The sequence below is a fragment of the Cyprinus carpio genome, chromosome A24 (assembly GCF_018340385.1).
Source record: "Cyprinus carpio isolate SPL01 chromosome A24, ASM1834038v1, whole genome shotgun sequence".
NCBI lineage: Eukaryota > Metazoa > Chordata > Actinopteri > Cypriniformes > Cyprinidae > Cyprinus > Cyprinus carpio.
Genome location: NC_056595.1, coordinates 12,306,683 through 12,315,685, shown reverse-complemented (window position 1 = coordinate 12,315,685; position 9,003 = coordinate 12,306,683).

Sequence of the window (9,003 nt, the reverse complement as noted above, 5' to 3'; positions counted from 1 at the left end):
TGTTGTTTGTCTCTTTCTGCACCAGTTGCTGGGCAAACAGTCAGTCCTCATCTCAGCTCACTCATCCCCTGACTTGAGCTTTGATCTGAGGACCCCTAAGGACCCCTAAGGTCCCAAGCCAGAGTGGAGGTCAGGGGCCTTTGTCCATCCTACCCTTGCAACAGTGGCTACACTCATTACACAATGCAAACAACACCACGGCTACTGTTAAAACACATCACCTTGACACAATCCTACATGCACACCTTTCAATTTTTGCAAAGCAGACTCATTGAAAATAAGTGCCTGTACATATGAACTTCTCTTAGTTCTTGCTTATTTCATGATACTTTCAAAGTGAAATGTCCATAGTGGCACAAAAGGTGTGTTATCCAAAAGAGATGATGTGAATCTGGTGATGTTTTATTATCTTGGTTGTTGTATTTACAGTATTGTGGCAGTGTGGAAATAAAATATCCAGTGAGTGGCAATGAAATATTAATGCTCTATTGTGTTTGAAAATAATGATTCACTTTTGCTAAACCCTACCCTAAACCTAACCGATAGTGTTAAAAAAAAGCAAACGTGAGATAAAAACACATTTGCTGAAATAAATGTGCCATTTTAGCTTACTTTTAAAAGTCTTTGAGCTCATTTATCGTGACTCATGTTACACAGACTTGCAACAATGTACCAGGTGAGCTACCGAGCAAGTTTACTATGTCAGAAAAGGCATATATACGGAGCTGATTATGCGATAGAAATCTGTCCCACAATCATAATTTGTGTAAAAAGTAATTTAAGTTTTTGGTGTTTTACTGTCACTGGTGTTCATTTCAACAGTAAAATGCAGTGAATTGTATGTACAGGTATGTTTTTTTCTTTTTTTTTGGAGGTTTGCAAAATAAAATTTCCAAAATAGGATTTTCACACCTCTGCCATACACCTGCTTTTGGGTTCCCCAAAGAAACTATCAGTGAACAGTTCTTAAAGGGATAATTCCTTAAAAAAATGAAAATGCTGTGATCATTTACTTACCCTCAAGTTGTTCCAAGCCTGTCAGAGTTCCTTTCTTCTGTAAGCATAAAATAATTTTGAAGAATGTTGGTAACCAAAGAGTTTATGGTAGCCATGGGGGAAAAAATTACTATGGAATATCAATGGCTATAACATCAATTGTTTGGTTACATTCTTCAAACCAACATTCTCTAAAATATCTTCTTTTGTGTTTAACAGAAAAAAATAAACTCTATAGCTTTGTATATAGGTTTGGAACAAGTGGAGAGTGAGTAAATGATGACTGAATTGTAATTTTTGTGTGAACTATCCCTTTAAAAGAACCATTTTCTTCTCAGTGTGTAGACTCTTTCCACTGTTTAAGCACGGATGCCTATAAAGAACCTTTATTTTTAACAGTGTTAAGGCACATTTTTTTTCCAATGTTTCCCTTCCCACTTACATCCCAGATGTGAATGTGACTGATTTGTCCCAATCCAGGTGTCTTACTGATGAAGATGGACGACTTTGGTTGACATCAGTGATTCATGGCCAACTCAGAAATGGTGACAAATACCTGAGTGACCCAGACAGCAGTGAATAATAGGATAATTTAATCTACACATGGTAAAATTCGTGTCACCCCTTAGGTAGAACCCTAATTTTGTGGATAGCTGCTGTCATCATATTCCCTGGTCAGGTTACTACCCTTACCACAAAGACAATGGGACGGGGAAAAGACCATCCCATCCTGTAGGATTATGACGCTCTAATCAGGCTAATCCAGAAGACTCCTGAATTCCCACACAGGTACTATAGAAAATGCACACCTATACCCCATTCATGATGACAGACCTGTCCACACACAGACACATGTCATGGGAACACTCGGTCACCCACAGTGACACACTCAGACATCAGCGCCTGCTCTTTTGAAGTCAGTATAATTAACAGGCCATCTGATACACTATCAGCCCAAGAGGCTCTTGGTCTCAGAGGCACGTAGCAGATCCATCAGTGGTTGCTAACGGGCTGCACTGTCAACAGTCCCAAGCGCTCCCATTGTGACCCTTCCATGCCCCTTAGACTTACCAGTAGGACGTGGGGTCACACCACCAGCTTTTAGGCCCACTGCTCACACAAAGATACAGTATACAACGCATCGCGTGTGGTTTATTAGACGTTGTCGTAGTCTGTGATAAGTTATTCATAGCTATGTGTGAATAAAAGATGATGGCCTGCAAAGAGGTGCATGTCACAAATGTTAATGAGACAGACATACAGCTGATGACTCACAATATGCATAATGGAGTACAATGACCGTCTACACTGAGGTGAGACTGACCTCGATAATATAGCCCACGTATCCAGTCACAATGCTAATGTTTGCAGAGCACAGTGAAGAGTGGAGTACAGTTTGTATAGTGTTTCAATGTTGGTTTCTATGTGTCTAGAGCATGTGTGAGCTTGTTGATATTTTGGCTTTTAAATATGACTTGGGTCCCCCCATCGTCAAAAATATATAAGGTTTTATTTTGTATCCACCCAAAGTCTGACATTTTCACTTTCATGCCTCAATATTTGTATTTATTTATTTATTTTTTTAAATATACTTTTGAATAGAATAGATACTGTATATTTGCATATTTGCTGGATAAATTAACACATTTTTTTGCAGCAGCTAAGCATTAAGTGGGCCTATATTAAAAGTGACATAAGCTTTTACGTTTATATATATAAAAAAATTAAATCAGATACATTCTGCTGTTTGATTTTCCATTCATCAAAGAACCCTGAAAGAAAAAAGAAAACTGAAAACTGTAACACAAATTCAGCATTGCCATTAGATTAATGAATTACATTTTAAAATAGTATTGTGTTGTATAAATTGAGCATCTTTGGTGAGCAAAAGACCTCTTTCAAAAACTTAAAATTGTACTGACCTCAAACCTAGTGTATATATTAAATAATTGTGCATATTTAAGATACTTAAAAATGATACCTATGAATATGTCATAGCAATACAAAGAAATCAGCTGTTTTATTTCAAAGATATTGAGGAAATGTTTCTTGACTTTTTAGAAAAAAAAAATTATTAAATAACAAAAATGACTGAATTCTTTTGTGATGTGTATATGCACAGTTTGACACCGTTAGTAGACAAATTAAATAAACTAGTGAGAGTGCGAAAGAGAATTTTGAGAGAGTTTATTTTATAAAACTCCACAGGCCCAAAAGTGTCCATAGCTGTAGAAACTCCTAAATTATGAAACCGATGATTGTTTATGGTGTGGTAATATCAAGTCAAACACTGCACAGTCTTCAATTTTGCCATGATTTTCCTCATTGTTTCCCGATAGCCCTTAAATGTTGGAATTTTGGTTTTGTCTATTGGACTCATTAAGTTTTAAATATGTATATATTTTTTCATACTCTGTTTGTATAATGGTTTAACTTGTCATTTAAAACTATGTCATTTGTTTGACCATTCAAAGAAACAAAAATTGAGTAATTATAATTAATTTGTCAAACACAATCTCCTCGGACTACACATTGTACCTGATATCCGTAAAATCTCTCTGATGCGGTCACTAAAAGTTCACCGCGGAGAAAAACACAACAATTAACTACCTACCTATCTAGACATCCACATCAAAAAAAACCTATGACAGACTATTTCTTTCTTTTGAAGTCCTAGCTTATCCCTGCCTTGTCAAAATAAGACCGATGGTTAGGAAACAAAATATATAGTGGGAAATTTGTTTTTGTTCTCCGAATGATTTGGCGGGAATTTGCAGTAAGGGTGTGTTATTGATTTAATTACTCACAGAGGTGGTCAGTGCCATTAAATAAATCCTCACTTCCTCCCCATCTGACTGTTACATCACCTAAACACAAATCATTTTGGCGACCGCCAACACAAATGTCAGTAGAACATATAAAAAAGGGTGTCATTGTAATATATGAGTGTAATATCTCATTGAAACCAAATGACTGCTAAGGAACTCATGACTATAGCAATTTTTTTGTTTGGTGTGGTGGACACAGCCAAAGGCTATAGCCATGAATCTGAGAAAAGACAGGAACAAGAGAGGAAAGGAAGAGTTTAATCCACATTCACAGGTGTGTCACACCTTTGTTATATCTCTGAAGTTCACAACGGACTCCGAGACAAAGACCAGAGCCCCATGTGCCCATTGTAGCCTGGAGAACAATACAGTGACTGTGACTTACTAATCCATGTGGAGCGCTGACAGTTCAGGCCTGAAGCCACTCTAGGCCTCATCCCGCTCAGAGCAGTGTCTGTGAACCACAGCGATGGGAACGGGGAGTATTTATAGTAGCCAGAATCTTGCCAAAAGGAGGGAACCAAAAGCCATTGTGGAAGAAAAATATTATCCCCATTGTCAACCTGTGGCCATGATTGTAACGTCACTTGATGGATGAGACAGCATGTGTCTGGAGGGGAAATGGCTCCCTGCATGAAAGCCTTTCAGGAGATATTTGTAATGAAACTGTCCCATAAAGAAGAGAAAGAATTGCAGTTCGTATTTCATAAAGCATGCAGGTGTCTGTCAGATTTTACTCACCTCACCCATCCTTGATGTACCTGTGACTTATAAATGACTACAAAAACATCTCAATTTCAGGGATGGGCAATAGGTCAAGAGTTCGAATTGGAATTTGAATTAACTGGCCAAAACACGCAGGAAGCAAAACTGGAATTTGATTCGGAATTGAAGGAATTGGATTCCCAGTTTCAGTCTGGTTAGCATTTGGGAAATGAAGTGTTTTCCACACTGATCCATAAGTTTGGGAAATATGTATATTTACATTTAAAAGATAGTTCACCCAAAACTGAAAATTCTGTCAATATTTACTCACCCTGTTGTTCCAAGCCTCTATGTCTTTTTTCTTCTGTGGAAGACAAAGATATTTTTGTCTCAGTGTTTTTTGATGACACAATGAAAGTCAGTTGTCTCAAATGCCTTTTTGGACCCCATCGACTTTAACTGTATGGATAAAAACAGTTCTTCAATATATCTTATTATTATTATTATTATACATAATATTTTTAACATCTCTACATATTCAGACATTTTTTCAAAATATCTTCTTTCGTGTTCTGCAGAAGAAAGAAAGTCAAATCGGTTTGGAACGGCGTAAATTATGATGGCATTTTCAGTTTTGGATTAACTGTCCCTTTAAAGGCAAATTTCTTTCATTTTAAAATGACTTATCTGTCTTCTCATAGCATCTACAAAGCCTTCAAAGTTCAAGAAACTTTTTACAAACATTTTTTTAAGCCAGCATGCAAAGGTTGTCAAACCTTACTTTTCTATTTAAAATTACGCATAACATTTGCCCGTATTATGTTATTTCGTAAATTTCAAGCTAAATTTGAATTACAATTCTACATCATGTTTGATACTACAAATTCAAATGAAATTCTGTAACTGAACTGTATTTTTAAAAGCATTCTTGATTAAATTCTGAATGGCATGCAATGAGGCATAGTTTATGTTCTGTACTGTTTTTCTGTTTCATCGGTTATTATATTTTGTGCCATCTCCGTGTTGTGAAAATCGACACTTAGAACATTTTCACAGGTGACATTATTCCCAAACACACCTTAGCCCTGGAGAATAGTAAAATGTGTGGTGTTGTGAACAACAATGCCCTTCAGGAGCTCACCTAAAGCTCACCTTTGTTCGCTCCACAATGGCTGCAGTCCCCACCCTTTACTTGTAAACTGCAAGAAAAGAATAATGCATATCTTGCGAGAAAATATCAGTATTCTGAATCACACTCCAACGCCACCCCTCAAACTTTGAATATAATTGAGAAAGGAAGGACCTTAGTGGGCAAAGAATCAATAGGAAGAGGGGAATATCTGATGAAATGTTTTCTTGTCAAATGCTCAACCTCATCACCCCTCCCTTCCCTGGTTTGACCTTCCTCTGTGAGCACATCCAGCCACAAAGAGGCTCCATTCTCTCAGGAGATAGAGCGCCTTGCTCTTGTGCAGAAACTCTATCACCTGCCTAAAAGAAAACTGTGTCATCTCCCCCCTCCAGCCCAACAGGAAGTCTCCAGCCAAGCAGATCACACACCCTGTAATATTCACAGTGACCTTCAGTGCGCCACCAAACTTTCTCACAGTCTGCCATGTTTCATGATGCTACATATTGGATGTAGTTAGGAATTACACTGAGCATATATATATAATATATATTTATATAATATAGATATATATAATATATATATATATATATATATATATATATATATATATATATGTGTGTGTATATATATATATATATAAATGTGTGTGTGTGTGTGTGTGTGTGTGTGTGAATATAATTGTGTGTGTGTGTGTGTGTTATAAAACATAATTCGATTAAAAGGTTAAGATATTTAAGATAATATGCAAGTAAAATTATAAAATAATTCCCACTCAAATCAATATTTCATTTCAACGTATTTATTTGAATGTAAGACACCACATAAAAAAAGGGGAAAAATGTTAACTAACGAATATCACATACTTCACTGGGTGATTAATTATGGTACATTTAAGACAATTGTTTTGTATTGTGTTATGGTTAAAAATGTAAATGAGGCATTACATTTGCACATATTTGCATACATTTCCAGAACAGAAATCTGAACATTTGGTTAAAGTTTTGTTTTGCTTACATATTAAAGTCAAATGTTTTTATAAAAGGGAGTTTGGATATCTTTTTATATCACTCCATATATCAAATAAATAAATAAAATATATATATATTTTTTTATAAATTATGCAAATAATATATGAACACACAACATGAACAAATATATAAACAAACAAACAAACTAACCCCTTAGTAAAAACCTTTAGAAGATGGTAATAAAACAGTAAACCTTTTGGCTCAGTGCATGAGAAAAAAATATATATTTTGAGAAAAAAAGCCTTTTAAAGATATGTATTGCAGTTAATCTACAGACACAAATAGATAAAATGTAATAAAGTGTAAGTGGAATGGAATTCATTTTTAATTTTTTTTTTTTTTTTGGCCTATGCTGTAATTATGCATGCCATTGGTTAGTTTAGTGATAGCCATATTTGTTGTACAAATTTTCAAAAATTCTTGAGATAAAGCTAACAAGACACGAGATTAAATGACCTACATGTTTTGAATGAAACCAAAATAAAGCAGATGCCAAACTGATATGCAAAGTAATAGGCGCCGTTTTACATTTTCTTCCTCCTTGCTGCTGAGTGAATAGATATTAGATAGCAAATAAGCTCAGAATGTCTTTCATATCCTCAAAGACCATTCTCTGAATCTTGGCTTGCCGTGGGTTTGCAGTAAGTGCTTTGGTTAAACTACAAAGACAGCCTCAGTGAACTGTGCTGTTTGGCTTTGGACCTGCGGTTCCTTCCTGTTCATGGAAATTTGGTCTCTGAAATGTGTTTTTGGTACACAAAAAAAATTGGATTTCCTTATAGGTTAATACCCGAAAACATTGCTCCATATTAATAAAAATGTGTTCCACCTGAGAAAAGGAAGGCTGAACATACAGAGTATTTCAAGAATTTAATTAAATCTACTGGACACTTTCACTCTCCATACAAACACACACAAGTAGGTCTACAGAAAGGCAGTTTGCGAAGTTTAGCGTTTACTAAAATAACCTTTCATTATTCAGTGTAAATCAGGAAAATATCAAGGTTAAAATGAAATACAAAACATTTGCTGACAGAGACAGTGTCAAAAGTTTGTCGTGGCTGATGCGTATTGTGGATCAATAGCGATCTCTGCTGGCTATGAATACAACTACTGAATCTGAATAAAACTGACGATAGAATCACAATAACAAATATAATCCAAATCAAATTAGAACACTGTATCTTTTTCATCGTATTTGTAATATATCTATTTTTTTCAATCCTTTGTTTCAGTGCGATATCTAGAACAAATCATAACAAATGAGAAATATAGGCTAATAATATATATATATATATATATATATATATATATATATTATATATATTACTTTGAAGTAATATATGATAAAACTCCTTTGAAGTAATGTTGACCTTGGCTGTTTGGCCATCTAATTAAAATGAATGAACAAATGTATATATTTATACATTAGACAGACAGACAGACAGACAGACAGATAGACAGATAGATAGATAGATAGATTTTTTTTTTAATTTAGCTTTTAAAATGTACATTTTAAATAATTTACTGGGTCCCCTATTGGCCCCCTGGCCCCTGGTTAAGAGCTAATGTATCATGTGGCCAGAAAGCTCTGTCACCACTAGATGGAACTATTAATTAAGATTTTCTTTGACTATTAGTCTCAGTTATGAATGATGCATGAAATGCATCTGCAGACTTTATCTGTGTATTGAATACTGGGTATTCTACTCTAGATTCCAGTTGTGTTTTGATATAATGATGTATTTATTAAAGCAGCAGGTAGAAGAGGATGACAAATCACGGTGGTTTATGAAGTCATGAGTTTTAGCAGTCAGATAATGCTTTCCTCATTGTAAGCTCGGTGAACCCCAGAGCGCTCATCCTGCAGCAGCGGTGGAGAACGTGAGAGCCGTTTCTGAGCTGTCCTTGCCTGACAGAGTGCTTCATCTCCTGTGAGACTCCCTCAAGGGACCAGTTCAGTGTTCTGGGAAACTAACGGCACGACAGCTGCAATCCTCCACAAACGTGATGAAAAGTCGGCTTCCTCTTCAAACCGCACACATTCTAATGAGCACATGGGCACAAGCTCACACAATTTGGGTTCTACACATACAGTTTGAAAAATGCAGTATTTTTAGTTTACGTATTTAGAAAGTTAACACAATATGGACTTTATGAAAATTAATTAACCAAGTACATTCATCATAGTATTCCTCTTTAAGAAAAGTGACAAATTACAATTTATGTGTAATATTTCTCACAAACTTAATTACAGCAGAAACTATACAGATGAACAAACATATTCAGCTCGATAAATGAGATATTCACTTGA